At 44.3% G+C, this 24,517-nt stretch overlaps 1 protein-coding gene and 1 long non-coding RNA gene across 2 annotated transcripts in view; one reads left to right on the forward strand and one right to left on the reverse strand.

The window, feature by feature from the left end:
* LOC140623027 (uncharacterized) overlaps positions 1 to 5,645 on the forward strand; it is a 55,112-nt gene extending 49,467 nt beyond the window's left edge. The window contains exons 3-4 of the long non-coding RNA XR_012022708.1: positions 3,072 to 4,806; positions 4,910 to 5,645. This is a non-coding gene — a long non-coding RNA (uncharacterized lncRNA). The remainder of the gene's footprint in view (positions 1 to 3,071; positions 4,807 to 4,909) is intronic.
* Positions 1 to 24,517, reverse strand: part of RORA (RAR related orphan receptor A) — a 710,690-nt gene that overhangs the window by 401,534 nt on the left and 284,639 nt on the right. The gene's annotated exons all lie outside the window — the stretch shown is intronic.

Below are 24,517 nucleotides of genomic sequence, written 5' to 3' on the forward strand. Positions count from 1 at the left end.
GTGTTGGCTGTTCTCCTTCACTATGCTGGCTGGAGGTTGAACCCATCCAGCCGTAAGCTGTCAGGGCTCATATATACCTCGGGGAGATGGGGCTGTACACAACAACTAAAAAAAACTCCCTCATCCTATTCTAGAATACATTCGGGTTCAAACTGCTTTACTCAGATGAAACATTCCCAAATGAGCCCAGAGACAGAAAACATTTCTCCTCAGTTCCTCATAGGGTACTCTTCTGTCCTGATAATGAAGGATTTGAGAGTGTTAGTGGTGAGAGCCAGCAATCAACCATGTGAAGAGACAGAGTCCATAAAGGACAAACATTATATGGTCTCATTCATTTGGGGAATATAAAAATTAGTGAAAGGGAATAAAGGAAAAAGAGAGAAAATGAGTGAAAATATCAACGAGAGTGACAAGACATGAGAGACACCTAACTCTAGGAAACAAACAAGGGGTAGGGAGGTTGGGGGGAGTTGGGGTCTGGAAAGGGAGGCGGGCAGGAGGTTGGGGTGACTGGGTGACGGGCACTGAGGGGGGCACTTGGTGGGATGAGCACTGGGTGTTATGCTATATGTTGGCAAATTGAACTCCAATAAAAAAATTTTTTTTTTTTAAATAATAAGGGTGGTGTGGCTTGGCTCCAACACTGATGGCACTAGTAGAACTCCTAAAAGTAAGCAGAATCCAGTGATCAGTAAAAGCTCAGACTAACACCTAAACACACATAAAATGCCACGTTGGGATGTCAAAGGGACGTTGAGTTTGGAATGAGCTTTGTAAGGAGCTCTATTACTGCATTAACAGGTAAGGGCTTGAGGTTCTGGTCTTATAATATTAATGAGACTTATTCAGCCCCACAGGCTGGAAAGGTTTAGAAATATTTTGGTTACATAAGCTTACATCAACCCCTCCTCCTCTTTTAACTGACAAGCAGCCTTAGCTGTGTCATCATCTCTGATCTTGGACCACTTCTCTGAGCCACTGTGCAACCAAGTTCTCTGAAAGGTGAGAAGAAAAGTAAATTCATTGATCTCCTCCAGCTTGGCCTGAGATTCCCTACTTTACATTGTTAAGTGAGTGCAAAGCACGATGATAAAAAGTAAAATTCTTAAGACACATCAAAGACAGCTCATTAGATCAACTTTTTTTTTTCTGTGTATCTGTTGTTTTTTTAAAAAACAGGGACCACTGTGCTTTCTTTCAAGTGACAAGAGTTATGACAGCTGCTCTATAAGGTATTCAATGGTTAATTAAGACACCAGTGTCATTGCTGAGCTCTTTTGTGTTTCGTAGAAAGCAGTTGCTAAACAGATGAAAGTAGGTCTGAGGCAAGGGGTAGCATAACTATTATTTCAATTAATAAATAGCTCTAAAAGTGAAGGAAGTGATAAAGGCCTCGAGAGCGTCTGTATCTGCCCTGGTTCTGTCAGGAAAATTAAACCGAGCACTTGTGATTGCCACTGCTTCTGTTTAAGGGATCCAAGCAAGTTGGGTCACCTGTGCTGAGCAGGTTAGAGCCTGCCTGGTTCTCGGGGCACCCCCTAGTGACACACGTGTATACCCCGGCACAGCCACCTCACTGCAGCAGAAAGAAACTGTGCCCAACTCACCTCTTTTTCTTCCACTCGCATCCTCTCTCCTCCATGCTCCCCCTCCCCCCTGCCTTCCACCAAAGAAGCCCTAAAATGTATTTTCAGACAAATATCAGGGAAGCATTTATAAATATTTCAGAGGCGTTTCATAAATAAATAAGCAAATCTACAAAAAGACTTCCCTTTTTTTAATGAGATCTTGGCTGTGGTATATGCCTTTTATTCGAGCATCATTAAAACCAGTTGGGGAGATTTTTATACTGGACTCTCTTTCGGGGGGTTTCAGGATCTATGAGAAAGCCTTCTATGCATCTCCAAACCGTGCCGCCTCAGCCCTGACAGATTAGGCAGCTCCAGCACGAGGGAATAGTTTTTACTCTTTTTAAAGTAAATACTAATCAATAGCAACTGTACCAACAAAAACCTTCTTGCCGCCTAATTGCACCACAGCTACTCATAGACCCCAACAGAATTTTCCCCTGGTTGTAACAAAATTAACTACCAGGGGCTGAGCTAGTGAGTTATCACCAGCTCTCTATTCAAATGTAATTAACACAACCCCCCCAACTGCCACTCGTACCATTAAAGCACCACGTGTATGTATAATTTCCAAACAAGGTCTGAAGGTCATGCCCACATCAATCTTTTCAACACACTCATCAGCACAGGAAATCAAGCTGGCGGGGAGGTGGTCCCAGCAATTATGGGAAATCTCTCCCTCTCTGAAATCTTGTTTGTAGTGCCTCTGCTGCAGCTTAATGCCCTCTGTGGTCTCTTTGGCCATGTCAGAAAGAGCCAGACTGTATCAGAGGCAAACAAGTGATTTAAGCTGATTTAGCAAGCAAATCAAGTACCCAGCACCGAGCCGATCCAGCTGCTAGAAATGTAGGAATCTTAACAACAGCTTGGGATGGATACTATGGCCCCTTTAGTTAATAATAGCTGATACTTTTATCACACTTTAGGATTTTTTTTTTTTTTTAGGAAGTTTACCTGTATTTTTCTAACTCGTTGGTAATTACAGTAAGAGCAGTGGCCATTTATTGAGCACTTGGGCTAAGAGGTTTATATAGATATTTTATCATTTAATCCTTGGAACGACTTTATGAGTTAGGAATTCTTATGCCTATTTTAAAATTAAGGAAACTGAGGCTCAGAGAGAGTAAGTGATCCAAGTGCTCCAAGCACTAAATGAAGGAGCATCAGGACTTGAATCCGACTGCCTGACTCTACAGCTCACTCTGGACCACTTGATCACTTTGCGAGGGAGGTATGGTCATCATCACCAGTACTGTGAGCGGCATCTGCGTTATATACATGTGGTAAACAAGGCACAGAGAGAGAAAGCAATTTGCTTGGGGCTGCCCAGCAGGGAAGAGTCAGGCAAAAAGATCTAAGAGGCAGTCACAGGAGTGGTTAGTGGCATCTCTGACTCCCTAAATGTACATTACGTCACAGTAACCTTCTGTCTTTTTCAAGGGTCACTGGAAAGAACAATAGAAGAGTCCAGAGACATCATCTGTGAACCTGTATAAGACACCTGCTCAGTGACATTCAGCCAGTGACGTGCCCTCTCTGGGTTCAAGGACCGCAACTAGGTAACAATGAGTTAGATAAAACATCTCTTAAGTCCCTTCCAGATCTAACACTTTAAGCTGATTGTGAATTCTTGCAGCTACAAGAGACCATAGGTGGAAACCTAACATAGCATTATTTTCTCAAAACTTGACTTGCAATGTCCCTGTTAGGACCCCGATAACCGTGTTGTTACAGAGCCATCACTTTACAAAAGCAGTGATGGGCACGTGGATGCCCACATTTAGCTTTCGTTCAGGAATCCTCAGCCACCGCAGGAGCCCACAGGTAAAGATAGCCTGAGCTACACTCCATCTAGTTCCCGCGTGCGACTTGCCAACGTGGCCCAGTTTGTGAGGAGGTCGGTGCAAAGTCGGTGAGGTCTGGAGCTCCAGTGAGAACTCAGGTACTGTAATTCTTCGGCAGTGGACTCTGCCATCAGATTTTTCCTTGCAGGTGCACAATCAACACCGAGGGTCCTCCTATGATGGCAGTTTCTTGACTTCTTCATTCGTAGACGCCAAGGTCTGGCCTCTGAGCCTGTGCAGGGGATCTGATTGCTCAGAACTCCCACCTCCACCCAGAAACACATGCTCAGGTGGTTTCTGTCCTGCCCGTAGCTTACTCCGGGCCGGGGGTGCCTTCCATAGTGTAGTTTATAGCTGATCCATCTGGGTGAGGCTCCTGTGCCAGGCCCTTTGTTAGCCGAGCTCCGAGGGGACACTGGTGCCCGAGCTCACCATGTTGTGTTTGTATGTCGGGGGCAGGGGGGGGGCTTTAGTGGCCAGAGATCCTTGGCATCAATCTATTTCCATTTAAATACGTTTTCCCTTGATTCAGAATGAACCCGGAGAAGCAAAAATACTAATCGAATCGGAATGCAAATATCCAAGGCTCCTTTCTCTCAGAAATGCCCTATTTTCCCCCCTCCATGGTACTAATGTTTTAGAAATAGAAGGCACCTCTGGAGGGACAGGATAATACAAAAATTTAAAATCTGTAGAAAATGAGTACAGGGGTAGGCGGCACTATTAGTGCTACTAAAAATAAGCTTTGGGAAGCTACAATAAATGGAAAAACCAGAAGAGCCATTCCTTTTTTAAACTGTATTGAAAATCCTGTATGTCCGGGAGCCATTTCCTCCAGAGATTCTAACAATAATACTTTGGATTCAATATTCATTCCTATAGCAGTCTCTCTCTCCCATTTTGTCTCCCCGCCCGACCCTCTCCTCACCAGGGTCCCAGTAATGCAGGCTGAGTATTGAGCTTATTACACATACAAGACAGCGTGGCTTTGCCAACTGAATATTGTGCCACATGCCATAGCACTGGGGCGATTATGCCCTGCTTGCTGCTTGGTATCCTGAAGATGGGAGTTATTTTCCTTTATTTTCATTTTCTTTTTTTACCAAGAATTCTAAGGTTACCGTAGACAAGCCACCCAGCGCTGGAGAGAAAGGATGTCCCCTCAGACTCAAGGAGTCTGTCATCAGTAGAGCCTGGCGAGCTGCACAGTGTGGGGTGCCCTCACTGGATGAACCTCCCTGACATCGCTACCTCAGGGCGGCTGGGAGGGTGGACGGGTCTGCTCACACCACTCATCTCAGGGCAAGTTGAAACGTGTCCCAGGAAGCCATGTGAGTCATCGACAGCTCTACTGGATTAGAACAATGATTGCAAATATTCAGACTGCAAGGACACGGGCTCCCAATATCCTACCTGCTTTGGGTTCTTTTCCAGATGCCGTGCCGGACACATCTGCCAGCCTCAGTCAGGCACAGACGCCCAGCTGAGCTATTCTGAGCCATCGGGGGAATTTCTGCGATTTGAACAGAGAAACAAGAAGAGTGCCTTGCCAAGGCCCAGGTGGTGCTGATGCTTCAGAGTCTGGCTCCTTAGCACCGAGGTGGGCCAATAGGAAACGTCAAAGTTAGCAGTCAATCCAGCATCAAAGTTTAATCTTCCCTTTCCATCTCTCAGATGGAGCCTTCCTGCAATATTTAATCCCCGTATGTGCCAATAAATGGAGAAAGATGTCCGGTGAGAAAACCTATAGAAACTGAGTCACAGAATATCCATAAATTCCAGCACGTGTCAGAGTTGGGGACGGAGCCCCAGCCTGGGCAGCTGGCTTCTAATTCTGGGTTCTTAACACCACACTTGTCTTGTTTCTTGTTTGATTCACAGAGTCTCTGGGAAGAGAGCGGCCTCCGGTGGGACAGGAGCGAAAGGCCAAGATTTAGAACACCTCCCTCCTTTTTACAAGGCCATCTGGAATGTATTATTATCCCCCCCCCCTTTTTTTTTCCTTCAGTCTGGGCATTTCTGCCTCTTAAAAGCACCTAACCCTTCACCATGGAGGTGATGCAGAAATCTGCCAATAAAGTAAGCCTGAAAGCCCTTTGCTTCCTGCAGAAAAATCTATACGTGCCCTTCAGCCTTATAATTGAGTTGCAAAGGGGAAAAATAAAATTGTTTCCTAGCTGTGTGGAGCCATTCCACCCAACATGCCAATAAAAAGCAAGTGGTGTTTTTGTCCATGGGATGTCCGGGTTCAGAGTCAGATCTATGAAGCCAAACAAGGCCTAGGTTATTACCAACAAACGATTACACTCTGGGTTGTATCGAACAGAGAGATATTTGAACTCTTGAGACTAATTGGAAGGGTTCCGAAATGTCAGCGTCGACGTTCCCTGTCTAGATTCCATGAACCACAGTGGAAACTAACCCTGAATTTGAAAATGTTGCCTTCCACAAAGACCCATGTTTCTATCAGAAGATGCAAATATTAATCCAGGGCAGGCAAGTCACTTAGATCTCAGTGCCTTTCTACGCCAGAGAGTAGACGGATAATAACCATCTGCATTATCTTTCTTCTGAAATTTGTTGGGAAGTTCAAGTGAATACTACTACTCTCTTTTGTAGAGCACTTTAGCTTATAAAAACCCCTTCCTTTAGTCCATCTGAATTACTTCCTGCAATATCTGTAACCAGGTGAACAGCACCTACCTCCAACCAACCCTGTGCAGTTGGTGGGTAACAGTCCCATTTTAGAGATGAGAGAATGGAGGCTCAGAGGGCTGCTTAGGTGGCTCATCTAAATTCATGCAGCTGGACAGCAACAGAGAAGGGACAAGCCTAGACCAGCTAGTTCCACATCCTCTTCTCTCTCCATGGAAACACAATGCTTTCTTCTTGGTGTATGCAAGAGGTTTTTTCAAAGTTGAAAAGAGCGACCCTATAATAACTAACTAAATTTATCCCCAACCTGCCAGTCATGTCAATATTAGGAGTCCATGCTCTTCTCCATGGACATAAATTGTCTCTGTAAGTCTCCAGCTGTCTTTATGACCACAGCAGGCTCTGGAAGCACCTGGCTGTGTCTGATTCACTGATGAATAGGTGGAATGGCTGGGCCAGGCTCCCAACATACCCTCTGTTCCCAAGGCCATTTACATGGCCAGGTTCTGAGAACATCAGACCAACGCAATCTTTCATCATACTTGGTGAGTTGATTTTATCTGTAGACAAAACAGATGGCTCCCTTCCTGTTGTGATTTCCAGGTTCTTAGGGGAAAGCATCTCTTCCTTCAGTTCTCTTCTATCCCCTCCTTTAAGGTTTTAAATCCCCTGAGCGGGATTTAAAAATAATCATTCTACAATGAGAGACAAGTTGAAAGTGCAAATATATTAAAGAATCAATTCAGGGCAATGGATTCATTCATTAGTGAATAAGTAAAATAGGAAGCAATTCTTCTGGGGACCAGGAGGGGCTGAGAGAGAAGAGGAGGGTATAGGACATTGATGTTGGGAAGGTCACAGAGGTTGGAAAGGGAGTGAACAAGCATACTGGGATCCCTGAAGACAGTCCACTGGCTGTACTATTTTGCTTAAGGCAATGCCTGTTAAATGTTCTAGGCTCTAGAGAAATGCTCTGAGAATCCTTTAGTGGGTTGGATTAAAAAAATTTTTTTAAAGTAGCTTTATTAAGATTTACATACCATGAAATCCACACATTTTAAGTATACAATTTAGTGATTTTTAGTAAATTCTCAGCACAGTATAACCATCATCACAATTTAGTTTTAGAAGTTACACTTGAAGAAATAATACTTTGAAAAGGTAATACTGTTTGCCCATCACAGCATGTCGCAGGATTTCTTCTTATCAACATTTGCCTCAATTAGGCTCCACAACAATAAGGCATAAGGGCAACCATGCTTTGGAAGATCTGCCTTTTCTTGGTTTCTAAGTAGTTGCAAGCTGGGATATGGCGGTGAGCTGAGAGCCCAGCCACCCAGTATTTAGACTAAAGGAGGGACTCCTGGCGTTGATGGGAAGGTCCACCGTCACTTCTATAGCCTCCATGACCACTACTTAGAAAGTTACAGAGAGCTCCTAGCCACACCTCCAATTTCCAGAACCAGGAGAACAAAAGTGTGATCAGCTCTTCCACCCCAGACTCCTACACCCATCTCTCCTTGGAAAGCGTGGAGGAAATTGGCTAACAACTTGGCATTCCATTTGGGTTACCAAGCCCCCTTACAGTTTGTGCATTTCTCAGAAACTGTCAGCATGATGCCCCTTCCACCCCCACTGACTGCCACCTGATAGGCTATTCTGTCCTTTATCTCTGGGCACCAAATGACTTACCTCATTCTAGGTCTTTCTGTTTCACTGTGAGTCAAGTGGAAGACAGAAAGGCAGCCCTATTTTAAAGCAAATGCTAGAACAAAGACTCTGCTGTGCTTTGATGGCATGTGTTAGTAGCACACATGGGTAAAGAATGGGTATGAGCAAATATTTGGTTGGGCATAGAATCTACTTAAACACTCTGGATTTACTGTTTAGGGTCAGAGTAACAATTATGGAGTTAGAGTCTATTAGGGAGAACCTGAACAATGATGTATATGTCCTTCTACATGCTGTTCTCACTTTTGAGAATCCTCTTTCCTTGTCTGTCCCTCCATATCAGAGTTCTTCAAACCCAAACACCTGACTGCTCCTTTTTCCCGTGTCACTCTTTCCTGTGGAACCTAGTCTACTGGGCCAGGTCTCTCTGTTCCATGTCTATCTCCCTCCCATGCTGTGCATCTTGTAGGAAGGGGACCATGTCTTATTTTTGTTTGTGACCCTGATGTCTAAAACCACATCTGGCAGAGAGACGATGCCCAAGAGATGATATGTACTCAATCGACTAGGAAAGGACCATAAAAATAAGAGAGGGACTCACTCGCAGAACAAACATCTCCTTCTGCAGGCAGCTGTGCTCATTTGCCAGACTTTACATGGCCAGGGAGTGATTTGTGATAATTTGTTGAATTAAATTGTTTTGGACTCAAGAAGCATCAAATGTAAACTGCAATGAGGGATCGCGGGAGAAAGGGCTAGAGGCTTCGGGGGGAAGGGGCTTTCCCAAGTATCTACCCATTGAGAAGGCGGTGGTGGGGGTGGGGGCGGGGGATTGCAGCTCCCAAGAGAAGAAATCTGTAACTCCACAGCCATGCTTTGTGAGGATAAGCAATCACTCGTCCTCACAAACATCTACCATCAGAGCTGGATCTACAACAAGAAATGCAAATGCGTGCTTTCAACTTGTGGTTTATGGAAATGCCTTTCACAATGTTAATTTTGCCTATCCTGTCCACTCTTGTATCCCCAGTGTGTACCACAGTACTCAGAGCACAGTTAAGCACTCAGTAAATACTTGTGATGTGAATGATTATTTCCGAGTGTGGCTGGCTTCTTTCTTTTTCCAGAAAATATGTATTTTGCCCCATGCTCTAAAAACACAAATTTCCTGAATTTTCCACTGGACATCTCAACTTGTCCAGGAAGCAATCTGTGAACATGATTTGCGAATGGAAAATAAGGGAAATCCATGGGAACCCAAGCCTGGGAATTCCACTGCTCCAAAAATAAATGCAGTGAAGACTCAACATATGAGATGTCCTCAAGTGATTATCCACCTTCTGAGTGACCCCCGGAAAGTCAGAGGGCTCTGGGGTCAGATGAGCCATCCAGGGAGAAGTAGGAATGACAAGAAGGAAGGGAACTAAGGTTTCTTTGGAATCTGCTCTGAGCCAGATATCAGGTCAACTATACCCATGTCCCATTTCAGTTCTGACCAGGGAACCTACTAGATGGCTATGACAATCAGAACTTTACAATGGAGGAGGGGAGGGTCATAGCCAAGGTTGTCCAGCTAGAAAGTGGCCCTACCAGAACCTGAACACAGATCCATCTAACTCTGAAGACAAAGCTCTCTCCAGGCTACCATGTATCTGGCCCCTAATATTCCTCTGGATTTGGAGTCCCACAGGGCAGAGATAAAGAAGTCTTCTTCCATTTCTATAGCCTTCTCTCCTTGGTACGGTCCTGAAGAAGGACTAATCCATGTTTCTTAAGCTGCATTCCAGATCACAGGCCCTGACACTTCTTTACCAGTAACTAGTGTGACCACAGCCCAGATATCACCTGAAGGAAGGCACACACCTACCATCTGTCGGCCCTGGAGGAAGTGCCGGGGCAGCACTGATTTCACTGGTGGAGCATGGGCTTCTCTGCAGACTCTTGCAACCCACCCTAAGCAGCAACAATCCTAGCAGCTTAGAGAAGGCCTCCTGGAGCTATCAGTAGGAACACTTATTATTTTTTTAAGATTTATTTACTCATGAGAGACACACAGAGAGAGACAGAGACGTAGGCAGAGGGAGAAGCAGGCTCTTCGCAGGAGCCTGATGCGGGACTCGATCCTGGATCCTGGAATCACGGCCTGAGCCGAAGGCTGCCGCCCAACCGCTGAGCCACCCAGGCGTCCCTCAGTAGGAGCATTTAAAGTCTCCTCCCTATGACTACCTTAGCTGCTCAGCCCAGATGAGACACAGCCTCCCTGATCTGTGTCTCAGTCTTCCTTTGTTCAACATTCAAGAATGGTTTTGAGTGGGAGGTATAGTCTAGTGTAAAGGTTGCAAGAAGTCAGTGTAAGGAAGTCCTGGTTACAGCCCCTCCTTAATCACCAGGTGGAAGATGGTATGGGTTTGAGCAAATCACTTTTCTTACCTGACCCTTAGTTCCTCATTCATAAATTGAAAAGACTTGACGGATGTTTTCTAAGCACCTCAGCACTTTTCTACGATGATGTAAATACCCTGTTTTCTGCACTGCCCAATGCAAGAGTGACTAGCCATATCTACCTACTAACTACTTGAAATGTGGTTAGTGTGAATGAGAAACTGCATTTTAAATCTGATATGATTTTAGTTAATGAGATTTACATTTAAATACCAACACTTAAAAAAAAAATAAAAAAATAAATACCAACACTTGGCTCGTGGCTCCTGTATTAGTGAAGGCAGGAAGCTTCAGCCCAAGAAGCTGAGAAGTAAGCAGTGTACGGTAGGAGTAAGAGGTCAGGTTCTCATGGATGTAGGTTCAAATCCTATTCTGGCACTCACTAGCTATGAGGCCAAACCCAAGACATTTACCCTCCTCAAGCCTGTTTCCTCTTCTATAAACTGAGAATGAACATAATAATGGTTTCCACAAACGCTCCGGGGTAAGTGAAGGCGATAAGGCTCTTGGTGTATTGTCTGTTACATGATGAGGGCTCCCTACATGAAGAGGTTATGGAATCTGATTAATCCATTATTTCCTTCACCAACACTTTACATGTAAAACTGAGCAAAAGGAGAGAGAGGTTTAAAATCCACTGGGCAGGGCCCTGGGGATTGGGGTGGCAGGGGAGGGAGGGGTGAGGGAAGGAAAGGCAGTTTTGCCTACTTTACATTTTTCCCAGGGCTGTCCCTGCAAGGTTCTCTGATTGGGTCAAATTACACAAGATCTAGCTAGATATTCAGATTCCCTCAGATGCGTCTGTATGGTGCAATCCTCCTGGCCTTGTAAAGGAACAGATCTGACTGGCTGGGGATGCGACAGGAGGCATCATTACTGAGATTCATAGATGAAGAGAAACAAAGGAAGGGTCCTTGACATTCTAAGACAAATGCGCAGACAGCCTGCCACATCAGGATGGCCCTATCTCCTGGTCAGCTGGTATCTTCTGGTTAGAAGTATTAAACAGAGAACTAGCCTAAAAGAGAAAGCAGTTGATGAGAAAGTCAGTTCCCCAGCTCTTTTTGTCCTCAAAGATGTCACCTCTGAATAATTCTCCTCAGTTCCATTTTAATAAATGGCTTCTTACCTCTCCAATCACCCCCCACCCCAAAAACATCATTTGAATCACCTGGAGGATTAAAAAAACCCATCCCAATGCCCAGCCCATACCACATACAATTAAATCAGAAATAGTGAGGGTGGTACCCACATGTCAGCTGTTTTTTAAAGCCTCCTGGATGATTGGAAGGCATTCAAAGGTTTGAGAACCACCGAGTGTCTAGAGGGAACAATCCGGGGAGCAGCTCAGGAGTTAAGCACATGGGGAGTTCTGAGCTGGACCACTCAGCTCATCTTTCGCTTAGCACACACTGCTTCTCGCCACTAGAAAATTTCTCAACCAACATCCTCTTTAATAAAGTCTAATTTGGGCCATTTCCACATTGTTAGTGTTGACAGGGAAATTCCCCACTGAACTGGAGATGGGCAGGCGGGTGGTGCTCTCAATCAAGCCTCCAAGAAGTTAATATTAAGGAGGCTTCCGGAGGAGCTGAAAGGCCGAAGAGTGGCTTCAACAACTTCTGCATACTGCCACCTGGTGGGGGCTGGTCCCAACTTTGTCTCTGCTCCTCATCCTTGGGCTCCTGCCCCCTCCCCCAAATAGGTGCAATTTAGGAAAATGTTATGCATTTTCAATCCAATTTACTGGTACCTTCCACGTTGATCAGACTTCCTTCTCCTTTTTCCTCCCATCTGGTTAATATAATTATTGCTTTCACGTGGTGAAGCCATTTTATGTAATAGCTTTGTTTGTTACTATGGTTACACGTTTAACAGTCCTCTGAAATATAAATCTATCATCCCCAAGAGTAGCTTTCTATTTGTCAAGATGCAGCCCCGACGTGCATCAAAAAAGCAAGCTGAGTAGTGGCATTAGTTTTCTGTCCTAAGGAAAGTGGCCTTTCTCGGTCTAATTGTATTTGAAAGTCCTCGGAGCCTAGTGTGGAGGCTCCTCGGAAACTGCTCAGTGCTGCCCCCCTTTCTCCCTTCTGGCGTTTTCCTGCCTGAGCGAGGCACCCAGGAGGAGAGCTACCTGGGAGAAAGTCAGAAAAGTTGGCTGTGGGGCAGCTCCGGTTGCCAGGTCAGGGCCCTCCTGTTGCACAACTGGAGCTGTTACTAGACTGTTGACTCTCGGCTGATTCTTTCCCAGCTCAAGGCAGGGGCTGAGAACATAATCTCTCGGGAGTTAAATTTCTTTGGGTGTAATCCTTTCCTCTCACGCATCTGAAGCATCACCCCTTATTTCCTGATGGAAATGGAATTATAATCTCCCTTTAGAAAACAGCAGAGGTTCAGAGCTGAGTTCAATCGGCCACCCTCAACTGACAAAGCGTGACAGTGTCTCTGCTCTGACAGTGTTTCACAACCAACTGAACCAGACCCAGCCGTCCGAGTACAGGGGGTGATGGCCTGTGAAGCCGGGCTTTCCTCCCGTCCTTGGTCAACGATAGCAGCTGACCCCAGAGAGGGCTAGGATGAGCCGCCCCTTGCCTACGCACAAGCCATCTAATCCTCCTGACAACCCTAGGAAGGAAGTACTCATCATCATCGTCGCTGGCATCACTCTCATTTTACAGAGGAAATTGAGACTCAGAGGGATTAGGCGCTGTCTCTTGGTCGGTGACACAATCAGCCAATAGCTAAGCTGGGATTCATCACCTTTGGTCTTCAAGTTCTGTTCTCATTCTAGGGGGTCCTCCCCTCACTTTCCAGATTCAAACGGCAGGTACCAGGAGAAGAGACAACAGGTGCTATCAGTGCCTTCACTCAGGCCTTGATAAAACCAAGCTGAATAAACTCCAACCTTCTTCCTCCCTCTTCAGGAGAAAGTTATTGGTTGGGTAGCCCATCAGTAAATTTCCAGTGACTACTAATTAACTAGCCATGTCATTCAAATTTATTATCACGGAGCAGGAATGTACTTATTTACACCACTCGCATGGCAGGGTAATTTGCAGTTATATAATTTCATGGTAATTATGATTGGAATTGCCAGGTAGAAACTAGGCACGTTGGAGGTGCGTGTTTACCAACAACTGGCTACCTTGGAATTATCCATTAATGACACGATTAGCTGTGGCCGTGCAAGGCAGGCGGATAGGTAAGGGACTTTATCTTTTCATCTCCAATTAATAGAAAAAAAACCAGGAGCCTTGGAGACACCAGGAACATCTTTTAAAAAAAATTTCTTCTTCTGGCAGGACAGGATGCAGTTGTGCAGGTTTGTCCTGTTTCTGGGCATGTCTGGGGTGCCCTGGTGACAGGGAGGGGGCGGAAAGAGATGCGTGCGCTTTGGCAAAGGGTGCAAGCACTCAATTCTAGCAGGCTCATCTCCATAGTTGCTGGCCCAGGGCAAAGGGAGGAATTACCAACTCGTTGCATATCAGGCGAGGACCCTCTGAGAACCCATGCTTTGGGGCTAAGGGGCACAGAAGTCAGGAGGCTGTTTGCTCAGCTACAGTGTGGGCACCAGGAGAATGGAAGTCACAGAAAGTCACCCCAGAGGAGAGGGGATGGCAGATTCCATACATAGGAGCAGAGGTGCTCTGAAGAGGCACTGGCTCGTGTAACACATATGGGGCATGAAACCTGGTGCCCAGGCTGTTTCTAGGCAACGGTGTCCTCCTAGTCCCTTCTTCTGCATCCCCCCAAGCTGTTTTCTCAGGTTGTTCTTGCTGCTTATTTTCACTGGTATCAGCAGATATGCAGAGAAGAACCCCAGGTGATACGATGGGTTCTCAGCCCTCCAGGGGCTTCATGCTTGCTTGGCACACACAGAATAAGAGCATTGTTGGCTCTTAGATCTGCAAGGGGCTCCTCGTTTAACAGAGGACAAACCCAGGGACCAGGAAGGGTGAACATGTGGTCCAAAGTCACACAGCCAACACCTGTCAGATGCAGGCCTGGAAGGCACATCCATCGCCTCCAAGTGATTTTCCATAATGCAACTCCATCCTGAGGGAGAGGTCACCCAGGCTCTCAAATCGAGAGGAGGCTGAGATAAACAACCACCACAGGCGGGGTGTCTCTCCATCCAACAGTAAAGGTACTCTGGGAATGTTTGTTTCTTTGCCTTTTTAAATAATCTTATATGAAGACTCTTGCAACAAATTGCTTTTCGTGGTCAAGAGCAAGCAGACATTTGGTGGTCCTGACCTGAACTGCCTCCTACTGGAAGATAAGGAGAATTCCACCCTCCACAGTGATTCCCCTGTCCTCCCCAGCTGCTGGGAGGCTGCAGCCTCATTCTGTGCTCCTTTGCTCAGATTTCCTCAGGCAAGCGTTTTCATTAAAGTCTTCTTTCCCTCTCATTTGCTCGAAACCTGCTTTTTTGCATTAGGTGGATTATTTTGCTCTTTCTGTACCTATGTTTTTATTATAAAATCTCTTGGATGGAGGTAGGACTACCAACCAATCAATACACAATCAATCAATATACAAAAACAAATAGTAATCTTAAACCTTAGGGTTCAACCATGGAAGAAATAAAATCTTACAGAATTTACAGACAAGTTGGGAAGGATGCCACAGCCTTCTGTGCACACTCATACTGCAAGGGGGAAGAGGCTCGGTTTTTGTGAAAAAGAAGAGCAGACACACGAGGCCAGTTCCTTTATTGGCACCACCGCAGCCTCAGAAGCACTACTGCGCCCCACCAACCACTACATTCAGAAGAGTTGGAAGCAGAATAAAAAGGTTTCTGGAGGGGCAGCGCCTGGGTGGCTCAGTTGGTTGGCTTCTGACTCTTGATTTCAGCTCAGGTCATGATCCCAGAGTTGTAGGATTGGGCTCTGCACTCAGTGGGGAGTCTGCTTGAGATTTTCTCTCTCCCTCTCACCCATCCCCACTTCTAAAATAAATAAATACATCTTTTTTTTTTTTTAAGGCTTCTGGAGACCTTGGAGTGGTGCAATTTGGGGAGAGAACTATGATAATAACTTGGAGCACATCTGATAAATGGCACAGAAAGGCAATTGACATTTCCTGGAGGGGTACAGTGTGTCTAGTGCCGTATGTGGTGCCTCCCTCTCTGTGTCTCTATCTTATTTTGTCATCTACCTCTCTCACCTTTCTGAGTAACCTTTTTCTAATTTTTCTCCAAAACTGATTTCATCATCCTTATGCTTACAGATAAGGAAGCAGAGGTTCAAAATTAAGTCCTATCTTCAAGGTCAAATAATAAGTAGACTTAGAATTTGAACCCATTCCCATTCGTGTCTGAAGCCCACACTTTTTTCTGCCATATTACCTTTGCATTGTTGGACAATCCCTGTCATCTGAAGTTGTCATGAGTAGGCCACCCACTTTAGGTTCCTCTTGAGCCTAAGGCCACCAGGCTTCACCAGCACCCAAACTGGACTCTCAGGGAGAACAGGTTGGGGGCTACAGGTATGAAGGATGAGAATGACCACCTAACCAAGGGTGGAGAAACCCATTTCCTTGGGTTCCCAGTTAATCATGGACTATTCCCATAGCTATTCTTTGTCTCTCAAAAGGAGATTGTTACAGGACCACTGTTATAATATTGACAAACCTTCAAATATGCCAAAGGATAAGATGGATTTTATTAAAATTCACACTTTATGAAATGTTTTCCTTTACTGATGTTATGTAATATGATTTCTGTTGTCTTGGAATGATATGCTATGATGTTAAATCACAGATGCAGGACACTTCAGAGCAGTGTTTTCCTTGCACTAAACTTATTTCAAGAAAGATTGCATAAAGCAATGAAGCCTGGGTTTGGACTTGGGATACATCAACATTGAACCAGAATATTCTAGGCTCAAACCCCAGTCTTGGTTTTACCTCACAACCTTCCAGGGTCCTATGTTACGTCCTAGTCTAGTGGAATTCACGTAGTTGATTTCTTAATCTGTTAGAGAGAAATGGGTGACAGAACAGGAAAAAAAAACACACAATAAAAGTGGAGCTTTGGGTTCACACATGCCCATCCTGTGCCCCGTCATTCCACTCCATTCCATTCCAACAGAAATCCGTACTTCTGTCTACCCAACAACGTGTGTCAGAATGTTCACGAATCCACTACCCATAATAACCCCAAAGTGGAACTACTCCCAATTCCATCAATGACAGGATAGATTCATTGTGGCATATCCCTATCATGAAACGTATAGCAATGAAAACATGGAAGAATTTTACACACATAATGTTAGGGGGAAAAACCCATACTTAAAAGAATATGATTCAATTTATTTATTTTTTTAATTCAGTTTATACAAAGTTCAAAATATATGCAAAACTCATCTAGGGTGCTAGAAGGTAAGATAGTAGTTACCTCTGAGAAGGGACTGTGACAAGGAAGGGCATGAGGTGGCTTCAGGGATGCTGGTACTATTCCATTTTTGATGTGGGTCTAGGTTATTTGAAATGGTCACATAAAAATTCACTGGGTTGTACAAATGTGATTTGTGCACATTTCTGTATATGTTATACTTCAATCAAAAGTTAAAAAGATCAGGGTTCAATTCCCAGCTCTCACTGTGTGACTTGGAATCCACTTCAGCTTTATGCCAGAGCTTCTGCATCTGAGAAACCAACCCACCACATAAGTAGGATACTGTTAGAACATAATAAGACCCCACATATAAAACATCCAGCCCTGAACCTGGCACATGGTAGTTGCTTGATATACAGTCATTCATTATTTAAATGTTTTTAATATGGAAATTACTGAATATACACAAAACTGAAGAGAAGCATATAACACAACCCCATGGACCTATGACCCAGCTTCAATAATTATCAATCTATGGGCAATCTTATTTTATCCAAACCTGCCTCCTCAACCGTTAAAAAATAAGAGTATATTTTAAAGATAGATACATATATATCAGTTTGTATCTCTAAGACATAAGTTTTAAAACCATAATCACAATACATTATCATTAAATACTACTGCTATTAATCAGGTTTCCCTGATTACTCCCCAAAATGTCTTCTTATACCTAGTTTGCTCAAATTAAGATCCAGACAAGGTACACGGATGGGTACGTCTTCATTCTTAATTGTGTTCAGTGTCTTAGCAGACTACAAGGGCAATGGGTGGAGAGGCTGTCTGTGACATTTGCTACCAGTCACAGAATCCTTTGGGAAGAAGGGAAGGGGTGCCATGAGGAAGCCTCCTGGAAACACCCAGAGTTTCTGTCTATAGCACAGTTCTGAATCCTTTAGAACCACGATGGCTGCTATCATGGTCAAAACTGGATCTAACGTGATAAAGGAAAGACCCGTCGATGCAGACTATGGACACAGGTGGGAGAGCAGCTAGCATGGTCACATAACAAAGGAAACCCTGTGGTGGGCATTCCCTGGAAGACACAAGGTGTGTTATCCAGCTTTAACAGTTTGGATGAAACGAGAGTTATGAGCTCCTGAAATGAACACACTGCCCAGATTATGGGGAAAACTGTCCGCTGTATCTTTCCTCTTTGCTCTTTCATCTTCATTTGTGTTAACTTCTCTCACCATCTCAGAGCCCAGATGCCTTCCTCTGGGGTCTGAGTAGAGGCAGCATCACACTCCCAAGCAGGGTTCTACCCTGTGCTGATTCTATAAAAACAGATGGCCTTCCAGATTGCATGAGTCGTGTTTCTTCCTTTCAGGAAGGCACCTGACTGCACTTTATTTAATTAATTTATTTTTAAAGATTTATTTATTAGTCTGAGGTAGGTGGGAGAGGACGAGAGAAACCTAAGCAGACTCTGTGCTGAGCATGGAGTGGGATGCAGGGCTCGATCTCTTGATGCTGATATCATGACCTGAGCCAAAAGCAAGAGTCAGACGTGCCAGGTGGACGGTGCCACCCAGGTGCCCCTTATTCATTTTATTAAGTAACCAGCTAATGTCTTCCTCCCAATCAGATTATGAGCACTGAGAGGAAAGGGCCCTCATTTTATTCTGTAGATCCCCTTCCCGGCTCAGCACCCAGTACACAGTAGGTCCCCAAATAAAAGTGTATGGGATATATCAGTGAATGAAGAAGAGAGCTTGTGGGAAAAGCCCTGGATTAGGTACTGGAGGCCTGCATTCTGGTCTTGTCTCTGACCCTTGGGGGGTGACCTGAGTCAAGCCACTAACTTCCATGGGTTTCCAGCAATTTCTAGGATCTCTTCCAACTCTTTTGAGAGTCCCCAATTCTAGAATGTATTTACTTTACTTACCATGTTGCTGTGTTGATCCATCTATTAATTTACATCTAAACACTAAGCACTGGAGAAAGCACTGATGCCTTTCAAACACTCCAGAGCAACAAAACTTTGCTTAGCTGGTTGCCCTATACCTTCTGTGTCTACTGTGTTCCCACCACAAATCACAGCAGCAGCAACCGCACCCAGAATGGCTAGAAGGAACCCTCCCATCTAACTCACCCAACAGCATGCCGTGTGCTAGACACGGTTCTACTAAGTTGTCTTGGAAGCTGGAGTGAGCAGGGACTAATAAGGCTTGTCTTGCCTCTCAGTCCATGTCCGATTCTGCTCTGAATAGAGCAGATGATTGGCCATTACTTTGTGAGGGCACAGAGTGCTGTGTTTCAGGTTGCAGGCACAAGTAGAGGTGAAGACAGCCAGAGTCGGCCCACCAGGTGACACTCACCTTGGTATTTTTTCTCCTTTCTCTCACCCTATACCCGCTGTGCACTATCCAACTCCAGAAGAAAACTCTGGCTCTTAGCTTGTTGACAACTTTTTTTTTTTAAGTTTTTAAATTTACTCATTGAGAGAGAGCGAGCGAGTGGGGGGAAAGACAGAGAGAGAATCTTAAGCAGACTCCATGCTGAGCACAGAGGCCATCGTGGAGCTCGATCTCACAACCCTGATATTATGACCTGAGCCAAACCGAGAGTTGGCTGCTTAACTGATTAAGCCACCCAGGCGCCCTTGTTGACAACTCATCTTCTGAGAGTGTTAGATGATGACTTCTCTGAGGCTTAAGGTGTGATCAACATGGGTGCCAGGAGAATGGAACAGAGGCATTAAGCTCCATTTACTCCATCCTTTTTTACTCACTGAAAATGAAGCACACAACTGAAATGAATAGTCTCTTAACTTTTAAAAACTATCTTATTGTGCCACTACCACTAATACATGCTCATGGCATAAGAATATAAAAATACAGATGGGAATAAAGAAGAAAACTAAAGTTACCGCATACTGTAGTTTTTTTCACACATTTATAAGTGAGTATATTTCTTACGTGTCTATAATCACACTTCTACCCAAATTATGTTTTAATTCTAATATGGTGGCATCTTTCATTTACTGAAAGCTTCTAAGATACAAAGGAATGAATGTTTTATGGTAAGGACAAATTGTTAAGGCAGAGGGTCTTTCCTAGCCCACCTTCCAGTCTCCAGGCAGAGAGGCCTCTTTGCCTGCTGACCCACTCTCCTGGCCATTAGTGTGGCTGCTCAGTGGACAAGCCCAGAGCCAACAAAACAGGTCTGGGAGAAGAAGGGAAATGGAAGCAAGAAAATCTGGTTACAAACCCAACTCCATCTCTTGCTAGCTCTCGGACAGATCACTGGATCTGTTTTCAGATTCCTCACTGATGAGTATGGCACAGATGCACAATAAATTAAGGAAACACTCATACACAGGGTGGTGTATGGAAGTACCCAGCATTAACATGGTGAAAATATTTTGTAAGGTCTATTGATCTTAGAGATCTGAGGACTGGTTATTGATAAGATGTGTTACCTTTTTCGAGGAGTTGATGGTCATTTAACAATTGAGAAAGCTCTTCCGCATCACATCTTGGCAGCTGGATCCTAGCTGCAACCATAGTTGTAGGATGTTCCCACAACAGCAGTTCTGGCCAGTTGTCAACTCCTCTCCACTGGAACATTTCCCCGCTCAGAGTTTGTCACCTTCAGACCATCTATCCTCTCTACGTAGAACTGACTTCCAAAGGAGCACTTTAAATGCTCCCACATTCAAAACTAAAGGAGATGGCTGGACCAGCAAGGCCAGCAGAGAGATGTCGGGTGACACACATTGTCAGGGGTCACAAAGCACTGTTCCATTTGCCACAGACCCCCTGGGTCCCACAGGACTAACAACGCTGTGTCTGTATGTTCTTGTCATGTATGGAGACAAAATGGTTGAGGAATCATCAGATGGTACCAGGGGATGAGGAAAACTGCTGAAGCCATATCTGGCCAGCATGGCCTGACCTGCATGAGGCAGCAGGGTGAGGTATGTTGTCCTGGAACCACTCTTGAACACCAAAGACAGATGGCCACCATATTGGAGACCAGAAAACACTGTAGTAGGGCCTGGAGAAGGTAATATTTCAGACAGGTTCACACCAATTGTCACAAAAGCTCTTCTGCATTTGCATTTCATGCAGCTTGTGCATCTAGTGACACACTGCTATTCTGAAGCCATACATCCTAGATCTAGGGTTAGCCATCCTGGAGAAGAGTATGGAAGGGACTCTATTTGACCTGGCATTAGCTGGCACCCTGACTCTCTATAGCTTTCCATGAGCCCTCAGCAAAGTCTCACATCCCCACTGGGTCTATGGACTCAGCATTGCTTGGTGAAGAGAGTTGCAGGAGATTTCACAGTTTCCCTCACCTCAATCCTGCCCCAACTCCAATCCCTGGTACTCTGGCTTTTCAATGAAAGAAAACATTAAATTACATTTTAGGTATGATGGTAAATCTTTCCAGAGGGCATGTTGGGTAATATGTAGCAAAACTTAAAAATGTACATAAACTTTGCCCTTGTAGCTTCATTTGAGGGGATTAAGTTGACAAATGCACAAATATATACATACAACGGTATTTCTTAGTCTTGTTTATAAAAGAAAAATTGGAAACAACCTACATGTCCATTAATACTGACATATCAGTTGAATACATTATGATTTACTGATGAATGAAATACTGTGTATCATAAAAATGGTGATGCAGAAATATATCACAAAAGATATCCACAAGATCTTATTGCCTGAATTAAACAGTTTATGTGATGTAGCCCATGCATGTCAATATATCCAGATTATTTACTGCACACAGAGAAGATGACTGGAAGGATCCTTATAGTCATATTAACTTATTACCTGGATCTTGAGATTTCAGGTAAATTTTATTTATTTACTTTTTAAAATTTACTTATTTACTTGAGAGAGAGAGACAGGGATGGTGAGAAAAAGCAGGAGTGAAAAGGAGAGGGAGAAGCAGGCTCTCTGCAACCAGGGAGCCTGACTCATGGCTTGATCCCAGGAGATTGGGATCATGACCTGAGCTGAAGACAGACGCTTAATCAACTGAGCCACCCAGGTGCCCCCAGGTAAATTTTATTCTCTAGTTTTTTTTTTTTAAAGAAAAGAAGAGTTTGGACTCTTCACAATGAGCATGTTCTTTTTTCAATACCAGAAAAAGAATTATTGGGATGCCCGACTGCCAGCTGTCGGGCATCTGTCATTCACCTACCATGGCCCGTCCATATCCTTAGCAGGGTGTAGCTGATGGCATGCTAGCCATCATTAAATAAAACATCTCTCAATTTTAAACACTGACCCGATATCTTCCTCCCTCTCCCCCGCTTCTAACTACAGATAAGAAACCCAATCCTTCTAGAATGTCAGAGTCAGATTAGAGAACACCCAGTCACATGTCCTCACTTCGCAGAGCAGGCCACACATACTGGAGAAAATAAATAATTTACGGTAGATATTGCCAGAGCCTGGATGAGAATCAAGGCCTTCCAGCTCCCAGTCCTGTGTTCTCTCCATCTTCTTCACAGCCATACCCTTGCTTTGGGCCCATTTATTTTCTCTTGCTTGGACTATTGCAATAGTAATCTAGCAGGTTTTTCCTCCCCCAATCTCCTACACAAGAAACCTTGCTCCACCCTGGCACCAGAAGGTCTCCCTAAAACATTGCCTACTCTACCTTTCCTCTGAATAAATCTCATCAAATCTTTCTCATGGCCTTCAGGACAAAGCCCAGTCTCCTCAACATTTCACATTAGTTTCTTCAAGATCTCGTCTTGCTCCAGCTCCATCTTGCACACTCTGCCTCCCATCTTCTAAATTAATGCTCTACTCCAATCAGACTAAACTATTTGTAATTTCTAAAACGGCTGATGCACATTTGTGTTTTTTACACATGCTCTTTGTTCTATGTAATAATCTTCTACAACTGGTTTGCCCAGGAAACTCCTGGCTTTCCTTCAAAACCCAACTTAACTATCCTGGAAGTCTTCCCTAAGCCCCCAGCACAGTTTTGCTTCCTCTCATATTCTCCCATACATAGATTCCAAGGGAATGACTCTATGATTCCAGAGGGCATTTTGCTTCCCACCAGAGGGTAACTTACTGGAATTCTTGAGTTTTGTGTCACCTTGTGAACACAGATCTTGACATAAAGATGAAGAGTATGTGCTCAGTAAAATTTGGTGGAATGAGAAAAAATGACTAAATGCATGAATGGATAGATACATGAGTGAAACCATGCTGCCATTCCTTTCATCCAGAAGTTCTTTCCAAAGGATGAAACCTTCTAGAAAGCAACAGCAACAGGGAAAACACCTGGCATTTTAAGAGAGAGCCTTTTCAACTTAGTCACGGACCACAGTGGCACCCTGGAGAAATAGCCGTTCACACACAATAGCTAGAAATACTGCATGTTCCTGTCAAATAAAGGAGAGTTTATTATAAGGGGCTATCTTCTGAGTATGTAATTTAAGGATTAAATCCCTTCTTAAGTACTAACCAACTCTTGAAAACAAGACCATACATACCCAATATGCCTACAGCACCTGCTCTGGGAACCTGATACATGGCAGGATCTCTGGAAATACTACTTGCCAAATGAATAAGCTAATCATTAATAACCAGACATGAAGGTGGGCAATACAATGGGCAAAGAGAAAACTGTTCTTTGTTTTCTTAAGCTGTTTAGAATCAAAAAAGACTCTGAGACCATCCAGTCTGGTATGTGCACTTCACAAGGGAAGAATTTGAAGCTCAAAGAGATCAAGTGCCCCCCACCCCAATGTCTCACAGCAAGTTCCTGAATGACCCAGGGCCATGTCTGGGTCCTCTGGTGGTCTCCACTGTGCAGTACTGACTTTCTGGGCAAGTCTAAAGCATCAGTGGTGATCATACATGGAGCTCTAGACACAGGTTTCTCTAGAAGGGACCAGACAGGCAGTGGGTGAGGTGTATAGCTCATCATCCTGACAGAGAAGTTCATCTATGCTTCCCAAGATTTGTTTTTCTTTTCTTTTCTTTTCTTTTCTTTTCTTTTCTTTTCTTTTCTTTTCTTTTCTTTTTTTCTTTTCTTTTCCTTTTCTTTCTTTCTTTTCTTCTTTTCTTTTTCTTTATTTTCTTTTCTTTCTTTTCTTTTCTTTCTTTTCTTCTTTCCTTCCTTCCTTCCTTCCTTCCTTCCTTCCTTCCTTCCTTCCTTCCTTCCTTCCTTCCTTCCTTCCTTCCTTCCTTCTTGAAACACATCTTGAAATCTTTGGTGAAGAGGGTCTCAAGCCAAGGAGCAGACACATTTGTGTGCCCCCTCCCCCTCTGCTCTCCTTTGTTCTTCTCTTTGAGCTGGGTCCACTGGAGAAGCATTGTAAGGTGCCCCTGCTGCGTCTACAAGGCCCCTTTTCGGTTCAATTAATGAGCCATAAATAACCCAATGAAGGTGTCAACATAGAGGGTAATTTATCATACCTTGTCAGGAGGGCGAGCCTTGTGAGGCAAACGCTCATTCACCGTCTGGTGCAACATGTTAAGATTTATTCCTGGCCAGGTCCCTCCTCTTCCAAGTCCCCCTCCCCCAAACCAAAATTTATCTTCCACAGGAATCCTCACAGGTGTGCTGCTTTGACAAATAAGCTATGAAGTCTGGTATTCATCACTGGCTGGTCTTTGTTGGGATGAAGGCAGCAGGAAATAAATTTATTTTAGAGGAAGGTGCTTGTGATTCAAACATGCTCAAGGGGAGCAGCGAGGTTATTTCCATCCTCCTGTTTCTGCAAGAGGAGAAAGGGAGATAATGCTAGGACAGCCTCTTTCTTCATTATTTACTGCTCGGTGGAAGCACAGCCAGGACTTTACTGAGACTGTGCCCTTAGCTGCAATCTGGGAGCTCCAGTCTCACACTCTTGGAAATGGTGGGTTGGGAAATCTTACACTGGAATG

Source organism: Canis lupus, chromosome 32 (assembly GCF_048164855.1).
Source record: "Canis lupus baileyi chromosome 32, mCanLup2.hap1, whole genome shotgun sequence".
Lineage (NCBI taxonomy): Eukaryota > Metazoa > Chordata > Mammalia > Carnivora > Canidae > Canis > Canis lupus.